The 25,649-nt window shown below is 43.7% G+C and overlaps 1 protein-coding gene across 15 annotated transcripts in view; it reads left to right on the top strand.

The window, feature by feature from the left end:
- Nucleotides 1-25,649, top strand: part of FAM135B (family with sequence similarity 135 member B) — a 252,056-nt gene that overhangs the window by 33,448 nt on the left and 192,959 nt on the right. The window lies entirely within an intron of this gene.

Here is a 25,649-nt window from a genome sequence, read left to right as displayed (position 1 = left end):
AGAGGGGCCTGGTGGGCTACAGTCCATGGAGTCACAAAGAGTTGGACACAACTGAGTGACTAGCATTTTCACTTTCACCCAGGAGACTAAACCCAACAGACCAAGGAAGTGTCCATTCCCTGCTCAGGAGAGCTAGAGAAGCCGTCCCAAGCATCGTGAACTCCCCCTGTGTCCACTCAGCTGACCTTTGCGTGGTGCTGAGGTTTCAGCACCTCACTGTCTGCACTGCACTGCTGAGTTCATGGCATGAAGCACGGCATTCGCTTTAGTGTTTCATTGTCACTATCTGGTGATGTTTGACACGTGGTTTTGAAAGCCAAATAATACCTGATGAAGGAATGAGCGAGTCCAGCTGTGTCAGCTCCCTGAGTCTCTTTCTCCTTGTCTGCGAAAGTCAAGTGGTAAGTACTTGAAAGTGAAAGTGAAAGTTGCTCAGTCGTGGCCAACTCTTTGCAACCCCATGGACTATACAGTCCATGGAATTCTCCAGGCCAGAATACTGGAGTGGGTAGCCTTTCCCTTCTCCAGGGGATCTTCCTGGATCAGGGATCAAACCCACATCTCTTGCATTGGCAGGTGGATTCTTTACCACTGAGCCACCTAGGAAGCCCCTCACTGTCCAATACCTGTTGATTATTGCTCTTGTTGTTGTTGCTATGATCTCCCCTCAAAGAGTCTCTTGACCAGTGGGCTTTTCTTTCCATCTTAAAATGTAAGATGGTTCCCTTTCCATGGGACCCTTCTCCTTAGAATTAATTGCAGACTCAAGGGCCCTTCCCCAGAAATGTCCCTCCATTCTGCCACATCTCAGATTACCATCCTGCGTCTCCTTCTCTTTATTAGCTGCCTCCCTGAAAGAGATGCCCACACAGGCTGCTTCCTCTTTCTCTCAAGCCTCCTCCCAAATTCCTGCTCTGTTAAAGGACCCCAGAGCTTTAGGGCCCCCCGATGCTCCGGGAACCAGGCAGGGTGAAGCACGCCGTTGTGTCCTCTGCCCCACTTTACACAGAGGAGCTCAGGCAGAGACTGTGCCTCCAGGAGGTGGTGGATCTGGGATTCTGCGCTTTTCTCACTTTGTTTTGGCTTCATAACTTGTGATAACAGATCTTTGCTCTATCTGAGAAGCCTGACATTACATTTTCCGTTATAATCCTCTCTCTTCTTTGAATTCTCTGGTTCAGATGTCTCTCCTTCTCTAACTGCTGGGCCTGTGTCTCCTCTCTCATCACCCACATCGTGTGGGTTCTCTCTTGAATTCTGATTATTTGATATCGGCCTTTTCACTCTTAGATTTTCCGGAATTGAAGGTAGCGATGCCCTCTTTTCTGTTTCTTCTTCTTCCAGCCTGATGAAGGACATACTGGATCACTGCTTTTGACCAAAAGTTCAGGAGCAGATCCCCTCCTAGGACTTGAAACTCTTCAACTGTTTTCTGACACAAAACTAGGTGCTTGTGGATAATCTCCACAAATAATTTCTTGTGACTTCTTACTCTCTCATTTAACAATGTGATGTAAATGGTCTAAAAGAAAGAAAAAAGAAAGTGGAGTCACTCAGTCATGTCTGACTCTTTGTGACCCCATGGACTGTAGCCTACCAGGCTCCTCTGTCCATGGGATTTTCCAGGCAAGAATACTGGAGCGGGTTGCCATTTCCTTCTCCAGGGGATCTTCCCAACCCAGGGATCGAACCCGGGTCTCTCGCATTGCAGACAGACACTTTACCATCTGAGCCACCAGGGAAGCCCAACCAGGAGTTAATTTTTGGGTGAGTATATAGAATAAACTTTATCTTTTGATTTATTGTTGTATATTGATTTATTAATTGATCGATTGCTTTTATTTTTGGCCACACTGGGTCTTTGTTACCGCCCGCGGGCTTTCTCTAGGTGCGGTGAGTTGGGGCTACTCTTCATTGCGGTGCTTGGGCTTCTCATCCTGGCGCTGTCTCTTACTGCGGAGCACCAGCTCTAGAGCGTGGGCTTGGTACTTGTGGCACACAGGTTTAGTGGCCCCATGGCATGTGGGGTCTTCCTGGACCAGGGATGGAGCCCATGTCCCCTGCATTGACATGTGGATTCTTAACCACCAGACCACCAGGGAAGTCCTAAGGGCAACCTTTGGATCCCAGTGACTCAGAACCCTTGGAGAGGCTGCAGGTGAAATTCTCAGGCAGGCTGGACCGGGCAGTGGCTTTGCCTAACCTGGGCCTGTGTCCAGATGTGCTCTGACTCCTCCTCCTCCTCCTTCTGTGTCTTGACCCACCTTGCTTCTTTACATCACATGCTGGTCCTTGCTAGATGGATAACTCCTTAGCATTTTCTAGGGAAGGGCACCAACTTATTCACGAAAAGGTGCCAACTTCTTGTTTTTCAAAGGAAGTTGAGTAAAAAAATTCCTACAGAGACAATGGGAGAGGAGAGCTACTTGGGTTGACTCAGTGGCCCTGGGTTTTCCACTGCCCACCTCTTCTGTGTCTGGGGCAGCATTCCAGGACCCACAGGCTCTCAGGAGAAGGTCTTAAAACCCACTGCTCTGCAGTTATTACTTATCTCTCATTGCAAATGCGTGCTGAACAGTAAAACCACCTCCTTTGGAGAGGACTTGGTTTATAGCAGAACGTGTGTGCGTGCGCGCTCAGTTTTGTCTGACTCTTTGCAACCCCATGGACTGTCATCCACCAGCCTCCTCTGTCCTCCAAGTGAGGGGATTCTCCAAATGAGAATACCAGAGTAAGTTGCTATTTCCTCCTCCAGGGGATCTTCCCAACCCAGGGATCAAACCCGAATCTTCTGTATCTCCTACACTGGTAGGTGGATTCTTTACCACTACGCCACCTGGGAAACTTACAGAAAAACACTGGGACTTAGTCCTCACCCTCTTGAATCCTTGAAAGAACTTGAATGTGACTTCCTCTACCAAATAGGAGAGCCTTCTGCAGAACAGCAGAACCAAGAATAATTGCAAAAAGCAGTAGAACAAATGTGCTGTCCCCAAATGGCCTTTGGTGCATGAGAAAGTAGAAATCAGTGGAAAGGGGAAGATAATTGAAGTATTACGTACATATCTAAGTATTTATATTCTTGGTTTCTGGAAGTCTTTACATCAGATAGATATATTTAATTATTACTATTATTATTATTTGTACCCATCAAGGCAGCCTTGGAAAATGAGTGCAGCTGGCCATCAAGGTGACTCAGGTTTCTGAAGGAGGACCAAGAGCTCTGTAGGGTGTGTGTCATTGGAGCAGGGTGACAGCCACGTGAGTCAGGCTGCTCTAGGTGGGTGGCTATGAGCAGCACTCTCCCACTCGGGTGGTTGAATGTGACAGAGAGAAGATCACCATTCTTGAGCATGTGCTGGATTTGAGAAGAATCAGGGAGCAATGTCATTGTAACCATTACTTATAGAGGGATCTGGCCTGGACTTTGGTCCCAACACTGTCTCATTTGGCTGTGACATAGACTGTTGAGGTCGAACTTTATCTTTTGTTAACTAACCCTACTCATTTCGTATGGAGAAGGAAATGGCAGCCCACTCCAGTATACTTGCCTGGAGAATCCCATGGACAGAGGAGCCTGGAAGGCTATAGTCCGTGGGGTTGCAAGAGTTGAGACATGACTTAATGACTAAACTACCACCTTGAGGGTTCACTTGAGGATTAAGTGAGGTATGTGTATTGAAATAGGGCATTTGTTAACATTTCATTTGCATATCTTAATAGGAATTCAAGAAGCAAGAGAGAGTCCTGTAAGTTCTTAAGCCATCTTTAACTGATTTATCTGGAAATCTCTACTGGTATATTCTGCCTTTATCATGTCACACTGCTGTTCAATTTCTTGTCATTTAGTTCCTCATTGCAGAAAGTAAAAATCTCTAAATTGAAATGAATCTCTTCTGACATTTGATTTTTACAAATCTCTTTTTACAAGAGAGAATTGATATCCCAGAGGTTGAGTGTTCTTTGGGGAACAAGGATGTGTCCCCCAAACATGGACATGTCCTGCTTCTTGGTGAGTGCTTAGTACTGTGCAGATCTGAGTACCTTGCAGTGTCAGCCAGGCTACTGTCATCTCTAAGTCATAGTAGACTTGACCAAAGGTGATGGCTTCAATTGCTGTTTAATGACAGCATTACCTGGGGGTAATGTGTTCTTGGCTTTTTTTCCCTTCATACTTTAAAACAAAGGATTGACTCTGTTTTTCAAATAAAGTTCTTCTTTGCCCTCCTTAGCTAAGGTCTTCTTGCCTCATGACATAATATGATGACCAAGGATCCAAACATCACATCTGTGTTCAAGGAAAAAGGAATGGGAAGTTCAGCCTCAGTCATTCACTTCCTTTGTCAGTCCCTTTGTAACAAAAACAAAGAAATCTTTCCAGAAGCCTCATAGAATATTTCCTCTTTTATTTCATTGGCAAAGCAGGATGGCATAGCTATTTAAACTAGAGGTTAAGTCTGGGGAGGTAAATATCTGTCCTCTTTTTCCAAGGCTTTAGGGGAGAAGGCAATGGCACCCTACTCCAGTACTCTTGCCTGGAAAATCCCATGGATGGAGGAGCCTGGTAGGCTGCACTCCATGGGGTTGCTAAGAGTCGGACACGACTGAAGCGACTTCACTTTCACTTTTCACTTGCATGCATTGGAGAAGGAAATGGCAACCCACTCCAGTGTTCTTACCTGGAAAATCCCAGGGACAGGGGAGCCTGGTGGGCTGCCATCTGTGGGGTCGCACAGAGTCGGACACGACTGAAGCGACTTAGCAGCAGCAGAAGCAGCAGCAGCAGCAGGGGCTTCCTAGGTGGTGCTGTGGTAAAGAATCCGCCTGTCAATGCCAGAGACCTGTGTTTGATCCCTGGATTGAGAAGATTCCCTGGAGAAGGGAATGGCAACCCACTCCAGTATTCTTGTTTGGAAAATTCCACAGACAGAGGATCCTGGTGGGCTACTGTCCACGGGGTCACAAAGAGTCGGACACCACTGAGCATGCATGCTCAAGTCTTTAGAGGCAGAGACAGGTGTGAATGGAGAAGACTGGAAATGAACAGCTCTTGGGTTGGACAGCAAGTAGCATCTGCCATGCTGGGATTAATACCCTGAGGGTGTGAACTGGCTCATGGGCTTTTGCTGTGTCCTTTTCTCCCCTCCATTCCAGGGTTGGGTGTGTCTCACCCCGTAGGCTTGTGCTTTGGAGTGAGAAGAAGGCTCCCAGGTCTGTGGGAGTCTTGGGCATAGCAACATGGCCCTGGGTTGTCATTCTCATTGGGCTTCAAGCCAGACAGTCCATGGAATCTTCCATTCCTGGCTCCACTGTTTCCTGGTGGTATGCCTCTGAACAGATCATGTCCCTGATCTGTGAAATCTCAGTGATGCCTTTGTCTTCTAGCGAGGCTGTGAGGAATACATGTGATGATGAATGGAAGGTGCTCTGCACAGCTCACCTGAATGCTTCAACTTCAGATAAATCAAAGAATGATAATTAATACTTATAGGATGCTTTCTATGAGCACAGCTCCATTCAAAGTGTTTTCACAACCATTAAGTCAGTTCATCTGCAAAATAAACGCGGAGGAAGCCTCCTTTATTACATGTTTTACAGCTAAAGGAATGGAGCACAGATGAGAAGTAACCACCTGAGGTTACCTGGGATTCCAACCAAGGTGATCTGGACCCGGCTTCCTGGTCCAATTGTAATATTAAGGTGACACAGAGACTTTCATATTATTAATCTCTCCAGTTCTCTTTGCTTGGGATTGGAAGAGGGGACGGAAAGGCCTGAGCTCTCAGAATATAAGCCCTTTGACTGTAGAATGCTGGGAACCCCTCTGTGTGTGGGGGGGTCTGGGTCCTGCTTAGTTGGATTTGCATCTGAGTCTGCGCAGAACCGAGGTTCAGGGTGCGGTTCTTCTTAAAAAGGACCAGATAGGGTGAGACTGACCATGCGTCACAGTCTTCCTAATTTGAGTATTGTATACAGCCTGTGCCTCCTGTGATCACGCTGGTCCTTAAGGAGATTGCTGATAAGGCATTCAACAACTTCATCATTTTCAATAATCAGAAAGCAGCCCCCTGTGGCTGGCTGGGCAAGAAATTGGAGGAGTTTTTGAAGTGGTTTTTCGACTTTCTGATTTCACAATTCTGGCATCCTGAAGGTTTCAACTCTCCTTGACACTGAAGCCCTTGGCCTGCCTCCCTGCCAGATCCCCCTGCTGTTTCTGCCTTGTGCTTCTGGCTTTTCCCCATGGTAGCATTTTGGCTATTGTGAGAGGTGGTTCTGGAACAATATCATCAAATTCTCCTAATGCCTGAGAATTGGAGTTTTCAGAGCCTGCTGATGTTAATGGCAAAATAGCTTGAGTCCTTAATGTCTTCCTTGGATTGTTCCATCGGTTACGATTTCTGCTGAGTCGCTATCATTCTCCATCACAGAATTTCATAGCCACTGTGCTCATGACATTCCTCACTTCCTTTTGGTCTGGGCATATTTTTTTTTTTAGGGTGGGGGGCTGTGTGGACTCAGAAGCCAAGATTTTGTTGTATTTTCCTGGGCTTCTGCCTGTAAGGAAGTCCCACACTCATGCACTGTGTAGCCACTGGTACATGCTGACAGTTTTGAAAGTCAGAAATCTCATGTTTCATTTTTCTACTGCTAAAAGTAGTTGTGTGCTGGCAGAAAAGTCATCATTTGCTACTCTCTCTGAACTCAGCATAATTCATAAAACAGCAGGGAATTAAGTAAACCCCTCCATCAGGGGTCAGCAAACAACTTCTATAAATGGCTAGATGAGTGGTCAACCTTTTGGGTTCTCAGTCCATAGGGCTCTGTCACAACTAGTCAAAGCTGCTCTTGTAGTGAGAAAGTAGCCTTAGATATATATATATGTGAATGGTTGTGACTGTATTCTAGTAATGCTTTATTTATACAGACAGGCTATAAGCATGAAATTTCTCCGGACACATCTATTGTCTACTTACTCCCATTTCCAAAGGTTTCAATCTGTAAATTTGGGGGGTGTCTGAAAATAAATACCATAAATGAGGTGGCTGGTCAACCACAGAAACTTCCTTCTCACCATTCTGGAGTCTGGAGTCAGGATTATGGTGCCAGTTGGTTGGGTTCTGGTGAGATCACTCTTTGGAGTTGCAGACAGCTGACTTCTTGTTGTACCTCCCCTGGTGGGAAGAGAAAACTCTGGGTAACTCATCCTCTTGTATGGGCACTAATCCCATTGTGGGGGCCTCATCCCCAGGACCTGAGCCAAACCTTGTTACCTCCCAAAGGCCCCACCTCCTGTAATGCAAGAGACGTGGGTTCTGTCCCTGGATCCAGAAGATCCCCTGGAGAAGGAAATGGCAACCTGCTCCAGTATTCTTGCCTGGAGAATCCCATGGAGAGAGGAGCCTGGTGGGCTACAGTCCTTGGAGTTGCAAAGAATGGGACGTGACTGAGCATCTGACACTTTCACTTTCACTTTCACTTAGGGATTATGCTTCAACATATGAATCGTGAGGGGACACAGATATTCAGTGAAGACTGAGGAGGATATGATATAGACCATGGCTCCTCAGAAAGGGCTCAGGCTCTGAAATGTAATACCCATCTCTGAGTGATATTGAGCTGCTTGATCAGAGTATTATACATGGAGAAACTCTGGCAGGGACAGCATGGTGAAGAAGGTCCGGCATGGCTCTCACCCGTGTAGTGATTAGATGAGTCCTTCCCCATGTCCCCGAGCCCCTGCCTCCCTCCTTCTACCAGCACACACACATGCGCTATGCCCCTTTGCCTGTTGTCTGCCTTCCAGTCATCTTCTGAGGTCTAACACAGACACTTGGTTACAATCCTCTCCCCATTCCAGACACATCTTGGCTATTCTTTTATTTCCCTGTACTTGAAATTCTACATTAGAGCTTCCTTTGGTGTTCCTTTTATTTTTCCTTTGACATCTTCTGTGTGTCCCAGTTTTATTCTCCCCAAAGCTTTCCCAGAATGATTTTCCTGGCCCTTCATTTGTTTCATCTTTCCATGTCAGAGATGAGAGAAACTGGGGCTGATTCAAGGAAGGGAGTATGGCTCATATCTACACCACCCAGCTTCCCCTTCATCTTGCTAAGTGCTGATCTATGTAGAACATCACTCTCACAACATGAACATCCTTTTCATCTTCTCTTTGATAGGGAAAAATGTGCTTCTAAAGAGCTTCAAGGGAATATGGGGGAAACACCTTTTGGTGTACATTCCAGAGAAGATGAAGGCTAGGAAGGCTTTAAGGTGATCTTGTTTTTACAGCTGTTGCATAATTATTTCCTAGGAATTGGTGGAGCTGCTCATAGGAGACCTAGATAAACCCATTACTTACAAGCTCTCCATGCTCTGGGGATGGGGGCTACCCAAAGCCAAGAGATACCATCTCCCTAGGCTGAGTGCCTGGGCTAAATAGGTACCAGACCCAGAAAGGCTAACACCTTGTCTTAACCTTACAATCTCTCAGTGCAATGCTTCCTCCCAACTCTTCTCACAGTCTTTAGAAATGCGCTTGTTTTTCAGTTCCGTTCAGTTGCTCAGTCGTGTCCGACTCTTTGCGACCCCATGGACTGCAGCACACCAGGCCTCCCTGTCCATCACCAACTCCCAGAGTTTATCCAACTCATGTCCATTGAATCGGTGATGCCATCCAACCATCTCATCCTCTGTTGTCCTCTCCTTCTCCTGCCTTCAATCTTTCCCGGCATCAGAGTCTTTTCAAATGAGTCAGCTCTTTGCATCAGGTGACCAAAGTATTGGAGTTTCAGCTTCAACAAACACTCAGGACTGATCTCCTTTAGGATGGACTGGTTGGATCTCCTTGCAGTCCAAGGGACTCTCAAGAGTCTTCTCCAACACCACAGTTCAAAAGCATCAATTCTTAGGCACTCAGCTTTCTTTATAGTCCAACTCTCACATCCATACACTTGTTTTTGGCAGAGTGGAAATCTTCAGTTCAAAGATACAAAGGCTTAGGGAGATTACCTGGTTTTGTGGATCATAATCAGCAGTTAGTCCATCCTGATGATTTAAATGTAAGCAAAGGCAGAGCATTTCTACTACAAGTCTGATAATATGCATGAGGATTTACAATATAAAATCTGGATACTTTGATGGTTTTGTTGCATTTAGGGGATTCTGTAGATTTTGTAGCTCAAACCATAACATAAGAGAGACCCACTGAATCGTGGCTTTCATCCAGGTCACTTTCACGGGCGGGATGCTATTGTGTTGTCAACTTATTTACACATCCTTTCAACATACATTTACTGAGCACCTACTATGAGCCAGTATAATTTTTGATCCTTGTACATTTTTTTTTTTGAGTAGGTAATGTATTTCCCCCATCTTATAGAAATTGAGGCTCAGAGAAATCACATACAAGGGCAAAGAGTTTGTAATTGTGGAGCTGGCATATGGATGGGCGTATCTGACTTTGGAGCCTGCATACACAACCACTATTCTTGGCCTCCCCAACAATCCAGCATGACTCAGCCCACACAACAGTTATCCACACTGAATTATGGATTTGGTTGGTTACTTAGAGACTGTGTATCCATAACAGGGACACTGCCTTGGTTGCTTCCTGCCTCTTTCCATTCTTTCATTCACCCATCCATCTATCTGTCCATCCACCCACCCACCCACCTACCCATCCATTCACAAGACGAATGACGCCAGACAAGAAGAAGCAGAGTCAGCATTTAGATGTAGTTGGTCTGTTGTGCTTAAATATTTCTTCCCTCTTTAGTTGCCTCATTTGTAAAATGGGGATGATAATAATAACAACCTACCTCTTAGGTTTGTTGTGAGGATTAAATATGGTGATACATGTAAAACTTTTAGAACAGTGGTTGGCTCTTTGTAGTTGTTGTTATAGCATTATTATTTGTTATTATTGTTTCAACTGCATTATACTCAACTTCATGTAACTGGCTGAAACTAAGAGAATCAGTCCCACCAACTGCTTAGGATTTATGAAGTATGAGACGCTGGTTACTTTGGCCTTCAGGGACATTCAACCTGACAGGCGTGCAGACCATGGGCCCATTGTGATTTTTGGTTTTCTGATTCATGGTCAATAGATTGCTGAGCAAACAGGCAGAACTAACATAACTGCTTGGGGGGCATATTTAACCTCCAAAGCACTTTAAAAGGATCTGGTACCAACAACACTGTTTTTGTTGGATTTGAAGCAGTCTTCTCATTCAGTCACTTAGTCGTGCCCGACTCTCTGCGACCCCATGGACTGCAGCATGCCATGTTTCCCTGTCCTTCACCATCTCCTGGAGTTTGCTCAAAAAGCAGTCTTACTCCTACATTAAAATAGGTCCCCAAAGGACTTCCTATTTCTGAAGGTCATACAGTTACTACTTGTTCCCACACTTATACCTTGATTGGGCCAAACATTGATTGAAGCTCAGTCTATCATTTTAAGCTCAGTCCTTATCTGGTTTCTTTGTTGTTGTTCAGTTGCTATGTCGTGTCCGAATCTTTGTGACCACTTAACCTGCAGCACGCCAGGCTTTCCTGTCCTTCACTATCTCCTGGAGTGTGCTCAAACTCATGTCCACTGAGTTGGTGGTGCCATCCAGCCATCACCTCCTCTGTCATCCCCTTTTCCTCTTGCCTTCAATCTCTCCTATCATCTTGTTTCTTATGTTTTTTTTTAAGATTTTTTTTCTTTGATGTGGATCATTTTTTAGTCTTTACTGAATTTGTTCCATTAATGCTTCTGTTTTGTTTTGTTTTGTTTTATGACTGTGAGGCATGTAGCGTCTTAAATCCCCAACCAGAGATTGAATCCATATCCCCTGCACTGTTTTGTTTTATGTTTTGTTTTTTGACTGTGAGGCATGTAGCGTCTTAAATCCCCAACCAGAGATTGAATCCATATCCCCTGCACTGGAAGGTGAAGTATTAGTCACTGGGCCACCAGGGAAGTCCCTGGCTTCTTAGATTTAAGTGAGATCATTCACTGACTCAACTTGTTCATTGAATGTCTACTTCATGCCAAGCTTTCTGGGTGATGGCTAATAATACAAAGGTCAGAAGGTGGATGAAGTTCTTGTATTTGTAGAGACTACAGTCTTGTGGGAAACACAGGCTCTGTATGGGACCTGTAGTAGAGCACTTGGCACACAGTAGGTCCACAGCAATGAGTTGTTTTCATCCTTGCTGATTCCAGGTTCAGTGATGCTCTCACAACAGCATCCCAGTGAGCCCTCTCCAGTGAACTTAATTTCAGAACTTAATTCTGAACAAAAGGATCCTTTCCTTTTTGTTTGTACATGTTGAGTGACAGAGGAAGAAAGCGTGCGGAGTCAGACCTTAGTACTTGTCCTGGTTCTGCCCTATTTGCTTGATAATATTGAGACAATTTTATAATATGTTTGACTTCAGTTTCTTCCTCTGCTTAATGAGGTGGTTCAGATAGATAAACTCCCTGGTCCCTTCCAGGGGAAGACACTAGAATCTGACCACCATTTTGTCATCCCTGCCAAGGGAACTAACACTATCAATCCCTCAAAAGCCATCATTCAAGGGAGGCGTGGAGGACAGTTATTTTCCATTTGATGGATGAGGGAGAAAGTGGGACAGTGAAACATGGCTGTGTTCCAGTAATCCACTTTCCCTCTAGCTCAGCCCATTTCTCGGCCAGGAGAATAGACCTTTGAGGAGAAACTTGGCCAACACAATGGCTTAAACTCTTTGGCTGCTTGTCACAAAAGAATTTTCTCAAAATCATTCTTCCCACTTTAAAAGCAGTGGACTTAAAAGGAACTATCCCGCAGTTACCTTTCCTTTCTCCTGCCTCAGCAGAACTATTCTCCCCTTCTGTTACCTGTCTATACTAACTCAGCATCTACCCCAGCTGGTTTTTTAAAATTAATTAAGTAATTAAATTTTGGCTGTGCCGGGTCTTCGTTGTTGCACAGGCATTTCTCTAGTTGCAGAGAGCAGGGGCTGCTCTATTATTTGCAGTGTGTGGGCTTTTCATTGTAGTGGCTTCTCTTGTTGCAGGGCACAAGCTCTGGGGCAAATGGACTTCAGTAGTTCAGGGAACTCAGTAATTGTGCCCCCGAGGCACAATTCAATAGTGAGCACAAACTCAATAGTTGTGGTACAAGCCCTTCATTGTTCCGCAGCAGGTGGGATCCTCCCGGGTCAGGGTTTGAACTTGTGTCTCCTGCATTAGCAGGCAGATTCTTTACCATTCAGCCACCAGGAAAGCCCTACCCCAGGTCTTGAATTTAGGACTCATGAGTCCTGGATGTTGCTTGACCATCTGCATTATCCTTGGAGAAACCACTTACCTCCCTGGGAATCAGATTCTCCTTTAGCGAAATGAACAGAGTGTAAGACTGCCAAGAGTGCAGTGAAGATCCTCATACTTTAGGTAGATTAGTGAATTTAGTTTGTACCTCACCTGATGGAGCCCATACAGCTGTTATCACCACTATACAGATGCTGAAACCATGCCCATAGAGTTTAGGTCAATTGGCAGATGTCATGAGGCTAATGTGTACTGAATGACATCAGCTGAACCCAGGCAGCCTGGCTCCAGAGTCTTCTCTGTGAACCACCACACTCCGCTGCTCCTAAGAAAGGTGCTCAAGGCATCACAGGGACCCTGTTGATCCCAAGGGGTAATCTTGACCATGGACCCTGCCGTTTAGCCTAAGAAAGCCCTCTTCCTTCTGCTCATTTTCTGAACTGATCTTCAGTTCAAATGCTGCTGATTGAGTAAATCCCAAACTTCAGGGAGAAACTCCTTTGGTTTGTGGAGCTGAGGGGTCCGAGGTACGATGAAACTGAAGGGCATCATTTTATTATTATTATTTTTTCACTTGGATCTAAGTGGGAGAAGGGGGGTTCTTGTTTTATTGTTTGGGGTTAACGCAGTCTACTTCACCTGGGTATGATGAAAATCGAGATGAAAAAATTCACTGCCCAGGATTCTGGTAGATCATGGACTGTATTTCTCCACCTCATGTGCACGTAGTTGCTCAGTCGTGTCCGACTCTTTGTGACTCAATGGACCATGGATCGCCAGGCTCCTCTGTCCATAGGATTCTCCAGGCAAGAATACCGGAGTGGGTTGTCATGTCCTCCTCTAGGGGATCTCCCCAACCCAGGGACTGAACCCAGGTCTCCTGCATTGTGGGTGGATTCTCCACAAACACACAGTTCTATCTAGGCACAGGACCTAGTGGGTCATTACTGTTCACTTTATGCAAGCCTTGGAAAGAGTCCTGACTCATCGTCAAGAGAAGCTGCCCTGTAGCTATAATCTACTAACTTAATTAAGGATAAACCATCCTTAAGGTAAAGCATGAGGTGATTCAGACTTGTTCTCCTGAGAACCATGTCCAGTTCTTTCTGATTTGTCAGTGACAATGCATTAAAATCAATTCACTTCCCAAACTCCATTGCAGTTCTTTACTCATCAAATTATAGCGCCTGCTATGGTGCATCTGCCCTTCCCCCAGGAGCAGGAACTCCCCTGCCCAGCAAGGCTCTTTGACACAATATGGCTTGCTTGGAATCCATTACTTGAGGGACTTGGTGAATTGAAGAGCTATTACTTTTTACATTTTATTTTCTGTGGAGTGCCTGGTGTAAAGTTCTGGCTACTCCCCAGAATCATTTTGATTGCTTTTGTCTCTCCATATATATGTGTACACACACAGACACACAGTGTCTCTCTCTCTTTTTATTTATTTTTTAGCTTTGTTTTCTTTTTCTCTTTGTGTCTGGCAGTGGAGATTAGGTGGAGATAATATAATGGAAAGATAAATCAATTCTAGATCTGAAAGATGTAACCTGAGTCCCCATCATTTTATTTTAAAACCCATTGAAAAGGGATGATAAGTAGCATCTACATGAGGGGTGTTTTGTGTGCCTGGCACATAGTAAGTGCTCAGTTAATATGTGTTGAGCAAAAGAAACACTAAACACAGAAACACACACACATACTGTGACCAAAAAGAGATGTTCAACTGTCAACAGTTATAATTTCCATCTTCTTTGTCTTCAAATTCAACCTGATTATTTTAAAATGGGAAATACAAACAAGTTAGAAAAGCTGATTCTAGTCATGCCACACTATGTGAAGGTATTGTCTTAGATACTGAATAACATGACAAACAAAATCTTTGCTCTTGTGGAGGATATTTGCTAGTGGAGGAAAAGAATAAAAAAGAATAATAAGCAAATAGTGTGTCAGGCTATGTTAAATGCAGTGTGTTAGTTCTTTGCATAATAATGATGGTGACGGATGATAGTTCAAGACTCCCAGTCTAGTCTGAATCCAACCAAATGCCCTTTTTCAAAGTGTCAGTGTCCCACTCCTTCCCAATTCATGATCTAAAGTTCACACAAGAGATTTGAGGAGTATGGGACTTCAGTGTTCCCTGTCATTATGCAAGCTGTATAAATAAGATTTAATTCTGAGTTTTAGCCATATCTGCTCTTTTCCTATAAGAAATAAGAACTTCTTTTAAGGCTACCATAGAAGCACTCTTATTCTCTGATCAGAGTTGAGCTTATGCAACAATTTGAAGTCTGCATCTTGTTATTTTCTTCCTGTTGCCTGTGCAGTGCAGTGAGAAGTGTCCATCCCAGCCGGTGTCCTTGTTGTCACCTTTAACACTGTAACCCAGATCAACAGCTACTTGGTACTTGCTGGAATAGGAACTTTCTCCCAAGAATGCCTATCTAGGCAGCAAATGAATTAATTGTCATGCTACTTCTTGCCGTGGGTCATCAGTATTCCATTTTTTCATTGATAAGGAGTTCCGCACAGCATTCAACTCTAAAGACATAAACAAACCATTCTTTGACTCCTGTCTTTGAGGGTGTGCATCTTTGGAGAAGTTCTGGTACCAGGCAAAGTAGTCCTCAAAGCCTAATCAGAAAGACAGAATCCACAGTTAACTATTTCAAGCAGAAGGTACTTAATAGAGGCAATTGATTATATAAGTGTGGGAAGGGTGACAGAGCAAGAAGGGGACATTGGGATGACTTCACAATTAATGATGAATAATTATCATTGTTAGTGATTGTTAATGACTCAGTGATCAACACTGTTGTAAGAAGAGGCAGTGATTGCTTGGGCTGAGGAACTAAAAGGAGGAATTTGTGTTCACAGAATGTAATAGCTCTGATCTCTGGGTGGAGCTTCATGTAGTCCATGCTCAGACCTCTAAGAGGGGCTGTTGCAAAGCTATTGCATGGTCCTCTGGGGAGGGCTCTCTGCAGGTGGTATTTTGACTGACAGGGAGGCACAGTCCATTTTTGTTGGTGGCAGCTTTGAAAAGCCGAGGCTAGGAGTGCCAAAAGGAACTGATGTCTGAAGTGGAGCTGTGCTCTGTTGCTAGTGCTGCATAGAAGGGTCTGAAAAGATGAAAGAAGTTCATTGTTCCTTTTTGTTGCTTCTTGTTCTCCCTCTGGTACCTACATTAGCAGCAGCTAACAGGAAGTCAGCCTACTAGTGTGACTGGTAATGTGGTTTGCAGAGATCTAGCTTCAGAATCAAAGAGCATAAAGCGGTGGGCTTGCAGCTACGTGACAAAAGGTAAATAACCCATGTAGAGCTACGGAGAGGCAGAACTCAAGCCTGCAATTCCAGGGTCTCCTCTGAGTACTGGTGACTAAATATCCCCATCATATTGTCATGATGATCCCGATGGGAGTCAATAATGATAATTTCTGTTTACTGAAGGATCTTATGTGTACCTACTCACCCACCCAATCTTATTTGTGTAGTAGGCTCTTTTGATATCATCTTTTTCCTTCTCCGGCTTGAGCTAATCAAGTCTTGCAATACTTACCTGACAACCCCTGTCTCCTTTTTCCTTCATGTACAATGTGGTTTCAGTTTTGCACCATTTTTTGCTTTCATTACGAAAAGACTTACTTGGTCTCCTTCCTTCCCTGTACTTGATCTCCTTCCTTTCCTGTGCTGTTCTTTTCTTTTTAATTTATTTTTTAATCCCATGTGCTGTCCTTTAACATTCCTTCCTATTGATGCCAGATAATCTTTCCTATAAATTAAAAAAAAAAAAGTATAATTTTTCCAGCTAAATGGCTCATTGTGGCACATGGATAAATCCAGACCACCTGCATATTGACTCACAAGGCCATTGATGATCTAGCTTAATTTTTTCTTTTTTTTTTAACATACCACTCGAGATCTTCATTCCCTGACTAGGGATCATACCTGGACTCCCTGCACTGGAAGCGCAGCCTCTTAGTCACTGGACCACCAGGAAAGGCCCCATAATAAATTTTACAACAACTGTCAGTTCTTTTCTTTGACTTGAGTACAGCCTGTCACCCCCCCTCCCACCCTAGTAAACTCTAAGCTCCTTGAAGTCAGGAGCAAGTTCATCATCATCGTTCTGATTTCAGCAATCCTAGAAAAGTGTCTGGCACACAGCACATAATAAATGCACATATAGTTTCAGAAGTCATCCTGCCTTCCCTACGATTGATGTGCTGTGTGGTCCATGCCATTCCTTGGGAAGCAGTGTATCTGGGGCACAATAATGCATACCTGGACAGGAGTTAGGATTGAATTAGGGAGCAGTTGTCCATATAATCAGTATGGCAAAACAAATACAATATTGTAAAGTTAAAAAATAGATAAATAAACTAATTAAAAAAAAAAAAGCTATGGTTTTTCCAGTAGTCATGTATGGGTGTGAGAGTTGGACCATAAAGAAGACTGAGCACTGAAGAATTGATGCCTTTGAATTATGGTGCTGGAGAAGACTCTTGAAAATCCCTTGGGTTGTGTAAAGATCAAACCAGTCGGTCCTGAAGGAGATCAACCCTGAATATTCATTTGGAGGACTGATGTTGAAACTCTAATAATTGGGCCACCTGATATGAAGAGCTGACTCACTGGAAAAGATCCTGATGCTGGGAAAGATTGAGTATAGGAGGAGAAGGGGACAACAGAGGATGAGATGGTTGGATGGCATCATCGACTCAGTGGACATGAGTTTGAGCAAACTCCAGGAGATAGTGAAGGACAGGGGAGCCTGATGTGCTGCAGTTCATGGGATCGCAAAGAGTCAGACATGACTTAGCAACTAAAGAACAACAGGGAGCAGTGGTGAGGCACCTAGGAGAGTCCCTGGCACATGGAGAGCTTGAACCAAGACAAGTCAGCTCCTTTTTGGTCACTCTGCGGCACCCCATCCACAGAATCTGTAGGATCCCTTGATGATCTCCTGTCACAGGGAAGCCCCAAATGCTCCCTCTCCCTAGATTAAGTCCTCCACTAATGTTATGTGGGTTAGTGTGAAACATTTCCTTTAGGATTGAACTTGAGACTGTGCATTTGGATCATGCCATGTAGTGAAGAGAGAATGGGATTCGTGATTATCAAGCCTTAGCTGACTCACCATGGCAACATTTGTGATTAGTTACCACCTGATGTGGAGAACTGACTCATTAGAAAAGACCCTGATGCTGGGAAAAACTGAAGGCAGGAGGAGAAGGGGACGACAGAGGATGAGATGGTTGGATGACATCAGTGACTCGATAGACATGAGTTTGAGCAAACTCCAGGAGATGGTGATGGACAGGGAAACCTGGAGTGCTGCAGTGCATGAGGTTGCAAAGAGTTGACATGACTGAGTGACTGAATTGAACTGAACCTAACTCTCAAGCCTCTTTCATGTTTCCTTGTGCTGAGATTTCCCTTATGGTGACCACACAGGGCCATTACGGGATGACAACTCGTGTGACAGCGAGTTTGTAATCTGTGACAGTAGTTTGCAATCTGAAAGGGTACCATCTTTATGCAGCCTTCCACAGAGATTTCTGTGGATACAAATGCTGGAATCTTTGCCTGGTAAAGCTTCCCCTGGATAAATGAAATCCTTCAAATTGACAGGAAATAATCTAATTTACTTGAAAGTTAATTGAGATCTGTGTTTTATAAAGGCTAATGGTCTGGTGAGAGATGTCCTAAGTCAAGCTCATGTGATGGCGCACTTGTTTTTTCAGGTACCAATTATCAAACAGAATTCACATCTGTCTCTGTTAACCTGTTTGCACAGTGGCCTCTCCCACCCCACCCACAAAGTCTCCATGGCTATTAGAGGGGGAAAAATCATCTCATTAAAAGACATAAAATGCTGATGAGTGAAATGCAGCCCATTGCAAGCTTGGCTTGAATCATGGCTACATTTCATTAAGCACCAGGATCTGTATTTGCTTAGGCCTACTGAAGTGACTTAGCAGCAGCAGCAGCAACTGGTAGCTCAGTAGGTAAAGACCTGCCTGCCATTGCAGGAGACGTAAGAGATGTGGGTTGGATCCCTGGGTTGGGAAGGTCCCTTGGAGGAGGGCATGGCAACCCACTCCAGTATTCTTGTGTAGAGAATCCCCATGGACAGAAGAACCTGGCAGGCTACAGTCCATGGGGTTGCAAAGAGTCAGACACGACTGAAGCGACTTAGCGCTGTATACCTTTAGGGCTTCCCAGGTGGGACTAGTGGTAAACAACCCACCTGCCAGTGCAAGAGTGGCAAGAGACTCAGGTTCAATTCCTGGGTCAGGAAGATCTTCTAGAGGAGGGCATGGCAATCCACTCCAGTATTCTTTCCTGGAGAATCCCATGCACAGAGGAGCCTGGCGGGCTACAGTCCACGGGGTCGCAAAGAGTTGGACACGACTGAAGCAACTTAGGACTGTTTACCAGGCATCTGTCTAGGCATACGCCCAAGGGGACGAAGCCTGGTCCTCCAGGTTCACAAGGCTGGCCTTTTTATTGTGGAGTGAGAAGATTTGAAATAAAATCTCAATGAATATTATGAGCCACAATTCCATATAAAATAGGTATTAGATGAGGATGGGCCATCATTTAGGACAGTGAATGCTATGTCAGTGTCTTTAAGGATTCTTAATTGCCAAGGGAAAGTATAAATCCTATATCATAGACTCATAGAAGGAAGCAAATCACCCATTTTTACTCTTGGCACACTTTATTCTCTTTTATTTATTGTCTTCATACTACTTATCAAAATTCACAATTGCCTTATACTTTCTCTCTGTCTCTCTTTCTATATCCACACACACACACACACTCTCTCTCTCTCTCTCTCTCTCTCTCTCACACACACACACACACACACACACACACACAGAGTATCCTGGAGGAGGAAATGGCAACCCACTCCAGTATTCTTGCCTGGAGGATTCCATGGATGGAGGAACCTGGTGGGCTGCAGTCCATGGGGTTGCCAAGAGTTGGACATGACTGAGCGACTAACACTTTCTCTCTCTGTCTATATATATATATATATATATATTCATATACACACACACCCATGCACACACACACATACACAGTACAGGGAGAGGCAATACCTAGTACAATAAATGAAGACTTTTGGGGAGACTATGAGGACAGCATGCATGAAATAAGATTTAAGAAGACCCAGATACAATAGTTTCAATGGTCAATTATATAGTGTAAGCTAATTATCTCACACAAAGTGATGATCACCTATGATGAATATTTAATAGCAGGCCCAAGAAAGCTCTTAGTTTGTTTAGGTCAATTCTAGAACTCTGCCTGAAGCCTAGTATGTTTTCAATAATATTCTGAATACTTAATTAAGTAATGAATTAATGATTGTGCAAAAGTTCTTGTAGCTGGCTTATTCAAATACTTTGTTTCCCACCCCCACCAAAAAAAATGGAAACTTTCCTGAAACTGTTATCTTTGTGAGATAAAAACTTTCCAGTCATATAGGAGTCTTTGCTTATTGTTTTCTTTTGAAGTCTAAGGGATATGCAAGCTTTATGGCTAATTTTCATTAGTTCTGAGCATATTTTCTGTAATGTCATTGACCAGAGTTAATAACTGCTAATTCTAACATCTGGATCCTCTTGAGGTCAGTCTCCATTGATTGTCTTTTAAGAATGGGTGGTGATTTTATATTTCTTCTCATGCTGAACCCTTTTGGACTCTGGCTTGGATATTGTGAACATTGTGCTATAGTCTATAATATTCTTCCAATGAGTGTGTTTTGTTAGTGTTCTTGCTGATATGATTGTTGTTATTTGTTGGTTTGTTTGTTTAGAGTGAAATTAACTTGGTTGAACTACAATGGCATCCTCTGACTTTGGGGCAGCAGCTCAAATCAGAGTTCAGCTATTTATTTGTTTTTTCATGACTAAGTTGAGTTTATTCTAAGAAGTTTGATTCAACATTAGAAAGTATTCTTGTTGTGCTTAGTGTCTAAGCCATGTCCAACTCTTTTGCGACCCCATGGACTGTAGCCCTCCAGGCTCCTCTGTCCATGGGATTTCCCAGGCAAGAATACTGGAGTGGGTCACTGTTTCCTTCTTCAGGGGATCTTCCTGACCCAGAGATCAGACCCACATCTCCTGTGTCTCCTGCATTGCAGGCAGATTCTTTACCTGCTGAGCCATCTCTACTAGTATGATTAATCACATTAATAACTTGGAAGAGGGAAGCCAAGTGAACATTTCAATCTATACAGAAAATGCACCTGGTAATTCGTCAACCTCTTATTTTTTAAATTTTAACCTTAGCCCAGATGCTTGGGGTCTGCCCCACACATATATGGTTTTGGGGGCAGCCAGAGATTAGGACAGAATGTCTACAGAATGTGTGGTTCCTTTCTTTGTTTCTTTCATTTCTAGGTTTCTGCTTCACTTTGCAGAGGCTGAAATTGCCCTGAATGCTGACCTCAAGTCCCTTAGGCCAAAAATACTATTGTCTTTTATAGAGTGGTGCCCTGCCCTCATGCTAAAGTCATTTAACAAGGGAACAGTGATGTAATAACATAAGTGTGATTTGAACTTGATTTGTAGATTTAGGCAGAATCAGAACTTAGCTGGAGTTTGAAAGCACTCAAAATATCCTTTCTCTTACTGTCTTTTATAAATTCCCACTGTACTCCACACTTTTACTAAGTAAGCAGAGTTCCAAGAACTCTCAGGAAATCTGCAGGATCCTACCCTCAGGTAGAGGATACAGCACCTTCTTGAGATGAGAGGTGTGGAATTGTAGGAGCTCCTTACTCGAGAGTCCCTTGAGTAATAATCATAGAAGATGTTGTAATAAAATTTTGCATTTAAATTACCTCTTATTTCAGGATGTCAGAGTGCTTTACAAACACAAATTGCTGGAAACCTTTTAGGTTAATTAAAATGAGCAGATTTCCCAGACAAAGAAGGTGACTGTTTTTGTACTTTCCAGTGTGTTTTATACAGGTGAGTGAGATGAGGCACCAATAAATTCTTGAACTAGTCAAACCATGATGTTCTGAGGTGGTTACCCAGGGTGAACTCAGCACGAGCACTCCGACCAGGTTGCCAGATTCCACTGCTCTTCAGAATAATACCATGAATACTGATGTTCTTGTCAGAGTCTCTGTGCTACTACTGGTCAAACGCCTGCCAGTCAGCCTGGCCCGTGGTTGGCAGTCACACATTGCTTTTTCCCAGTGCCTCTGGAAGTAGGTCTTCCTTTCGCTTTCTGCTGCTGTAAGTTAGGTCTTCTCTACCCTTTACAGTCCAGGAAACTGGACTCAAAGCACTTGAGCCACTTGCCCTGAGTCCCCCAGCTAGGAGGTAGCAAACCTGGGAGTTTTGCTCATTTGTCCGATTCTTATGCCTAGACTCTTTTTTCTCTACCAATATCATTCCCAAATGCTATGACTTCCCCCCTTATTCCTAAACTCCTGAGGAATATAATGCATTCTCATCAGAAATAGCAGCTCGTCACAGACTGGCTGACTCGGAATGGGAGTTCAGAATTGGGGGTTAAAGGAGCTGAGAGGCTGTTGCTAGAAGTTGGACTGCGAGGGGCTTGGAGAACAGGCAAATGCATTGTACCTTATCCTGCCTTATGTGTCATCCGTTTGTCAAGTCAGCCTTCAGCACTCAGTCATCCCAGAGGCAAAGGGAGGGAGCAACCCATGCTCGTGAGCATATACTGTGGGCAGACACTTTAGGAAACACATTACTAAGTGTTGCCGTCACTGGCTCTATGAGATAGGTTCTTGTCTTCATTATATAGAGCCACGGACCAAGACTTAGAAAGATGAAAGGATTTTCTGAAGGTTGCATAGCCCTTAAGTAATGACACCAGCTTATTTAATTGCTGAGGCAGGTTCCTACCACTCATGCTGTTTAAAAAACCACATTCTGTAGATAACCAACAAGGACCTACTATATAGCACAAGGGACTCTACTCAATGTTCTGCAGTATCCTATATAGGAAAAACATCTGAAAAAGAATGGATATATGTGTACGGATAATTGATTCACTTTGCTGTACATCTGAAACTAATACACTGGTGTCGATCAGCTCTTCTCCAATATAAAATAAAACATACGTACATTTTAAAAAGTCACATTCTAATCTGATCTGATGGCCAACTCCGTCTGAATCCAATACGCCCACCTGTGTGGACTGCGTGTGTGCTCAGTTGCTCAGTTGTGTCTGACTCTTTGTGACCCCATGAACTATAGCCTGCCAGGCTTCTCTGTCCATGGGATTTCCCAGGCAACTGGACGAGTTGCCATTTCCTACTCCTAGGGATCTTCCCGACCCATGGATCAAATCCGCATCTCCTGCATTTGCAGGCAGATTCCTTACCACTGAGCCACCTGGGAAGCCCTGTGTGGACGTTGCTATGTAAGGATTTTCTGTTCAAGGTGGACACAAGGTTGCCAAGTTTGCATTTGGAGGCCATTGTGATTTTATGACTTGCTCATACCAGCAAAATACAAGAGTGTCCTTTCCATTATCCCTGCGCTAGCCTGGCATGTTTATGTTACAGACAACCTTGCCCAGAGTAAGCCCGGGGGTGCTCCTTTGTTCTTCTAACCTCCGTTGTGTTCACAGAATTGTTTATGAAGCCAAGATTAACCCCCTGTACCTCAGTCTTTGATTTCACACAAAGCAGATGGGATGGGCACACAGGCCAGATCGCTATGTTCTTTTCACAGAGAGCTGTACTTAGGACAAGGTAGTCACTGGCAAAACCAGCGGGCACTTCGATCCCTGCTGTCCAGCTCAAATTAATACCTTTCAACAAATATTTCTGTGGAGGAAGCCACTTCTCCACATTGCATTGCCATCACAGTAACAACACACATAACATAAAAATACAGTGCAGGAGTATTTTTCAGAGAGATGGAAGAGATGTACATGTAAATATGATCTTTTCACCAAATCAGATATGTTGGGCCTCCTACATTATGCCCATATAAGAATATGTTATATTCTTGTGAATATAGGTTCTCTCATCATTTTATTACCAAGGATATTGCTGAGTTCCATGATTTCCCTCTCCAGTGACCAATTTTCATGTCTAATATATGTGTTAGGTTAAATGCTTCCCAGGCTAGGGGAAGGAAGCCAGCTCCGCCTCTTTAGTGACACTGTTATTACAAAGTGAGGTACCCAACCCTCCCAGTACCATAGGGCATGCCGATCGTCACAGATGGTGTGGTCCGAAGGCCAGGAGATTCAGGTGGTAGAAAGCTGAAACAGCCCTGCTCAACACATCTGTAGTTTTGCAATATCTGCTGAATCCAGATCCTAGCCTTCCAGCTGGACATGGGGGTAGCTTGCTTCAATTCCAATGGGGAACCAAATACGAAGTGTCTCTTACAGTTTTTAAACAAAGGAACTACTAGAACTGTGGTTTAGAAGAATCATTTTGAGAGTAGAGGGTAGTTTGTGACCTTTAAATATGTGGGAGCTTTTCTAAAATTATTTTTTATGTGAGTATAGTTGATTTGGGCTTCTCTGGTGGCTCAGGTGGTAAAGAATCTGACCACAATGTGGGAGGCCAGGGTTTGATCCCTGGGTTAGGAAGATCCCCTGGAGAAGGGCATGGCAACCCACTTCAGTATGCTTGCCTGGAGAATCCCATGGAGAGAGGAGCCTGGTGGGCTACAGGTCCATAGGGTCGCAAAGAGTCAGACACGACTGAAGTGACTTACTTTTACTTTTTTACTTTTATAGCTGATTTACAATGTTGTGTTAGTTTCTGCTGTACAGAAAGTGAATCAGTTATACCTACACATATATCCACTCTTTTTTAAGATTCTTTTCCCATACAGGTCGTTACAGAGTATTGAGTAGAGTTCCCTGTGCTATCTAGTAGATTCTTAGTTATCTGTTTTATATATAGAAGAGTGTATATGTCAGTCCCTATCTCCCAATTTATCCCTCCCTCAGTAACCATAATGCTGTTTTCTATATCTGTGACTCTATTTATGTTTTGTAAATAAGTTCCTTTGTACCATTTTTTTTTAATATTCCACATATAAGCGGTATCATATATTTGTCTTACTTTGACTTACTTCACTCAGCTTGACAATCTCTAGTTCCATCCATGTTGCTGCAAATGACATTATCTCACTCTTTTTATGGCTGAGTAATATTCCGTTGTGGATTTATTTAGAAACATTTATCGTGGACCTAATTCTCAGAGCAAACTGAGACTGGGTGAGATAATGTTGTTGGAAATACACAAAAGGTTTCAAAACTCTTATACCTAAGCTATTTATAGATATTATAACTACAATTGTTATTGTATTTGATAATTAATATTTAGTATAATAATGTTATTAATGCATTTTAAAAAGTAAGATGATACTAGTGTTACTGTATTTGAAAACAGTAGTGATACTACATAGTAAAGCAGCACACCTGTAAAACGAAGAGAACGCCTATGCTTCCCCTGTGGTGAGGACATATTGGTGGGATGCCAAGCCTGGAGCTTGGTTTCAGCCAGACTTGGGAGACAAAAGTTCCAAGAGGAAGAGCAGAGGTTGTGCCTGGGGTGGTCAGTGCAGGTGGTGGGGCTCCTCAGGGCATGTCCTGGAGCTGAGAGATGGCCAGTCTGACTGGAGCCACTCTTTGGTAATGATGTACTTACTCGAACCATGCATTTCACAAAAACTCTGAGAACCAGCCTTGGTTGTTATCTCCAGTTCATACACAGCTAACGGGTTCTGAGATGATTTGCTTCTTGACTGCTAATGCAGGGTCCAAAGATGATAGTTGGATCTTTCTGGTCGTTCAGTGGTAAAGATCCTACCTGCCACTGCAAGAGATGCAGGTTCAGTCTCTGGGTCAGGAAGATCCCCTGGAGAAGGAAATGGCAACCCACTCCAGTATTCTTGCCTAGGAGATCCCATGGACAGAGGAGTCTGATGGGCTACAGTCCATGGGGTTGTGAAGAGTCAGATACGACTTAACTAATGAACAAACAAGGTGACAGTAGATAAGAAATGTCATAACCATGTTAAAGAGAGCATTGAATGTCACTCTGCAAAGGAACAATGTCACAGAGTCACACTGATGTCCTTTCTTTATGCTGTGACCCGGTGAGGTGGGCAGGAGCATGAAAGTGTAAGATTTGGTGTCTGCAGTCTGTAAATGGATCCTAATCTTCCACTTCTTACTAGCTGTGCAATGCTGGGCCAACACGTTGCTTTATAACCTCTAGGTTCTTCGTCTATAAAATGGAGCCATTTATATCTACCATGGCTTTGAAAAGCCTAATACAGGGCAGATACTCAGTACATGTCATTTTTTCTTTTCTTTT

Source organism: Giraffa tippelskirchi, chromosome 6 (genome assembly GCF_054371585.1).
Source record: "Giraffa tippelskirchi isolate mGirTip1 chromosome 6, T2T-mGirTip1v1.2.pri, whole genome shotgun sequence".
Lineage (NCBI taxonomy): Eukaryota > Metazoa > Chordata > Mammalia > Artiodactyla > Giraffidae > Giraffa > Giraffa tippelskirchi.
Note: the sequence above shows the minus strand (reverse complement) of the source record. Positions and strands in the feature narration are given on the sequence as shown.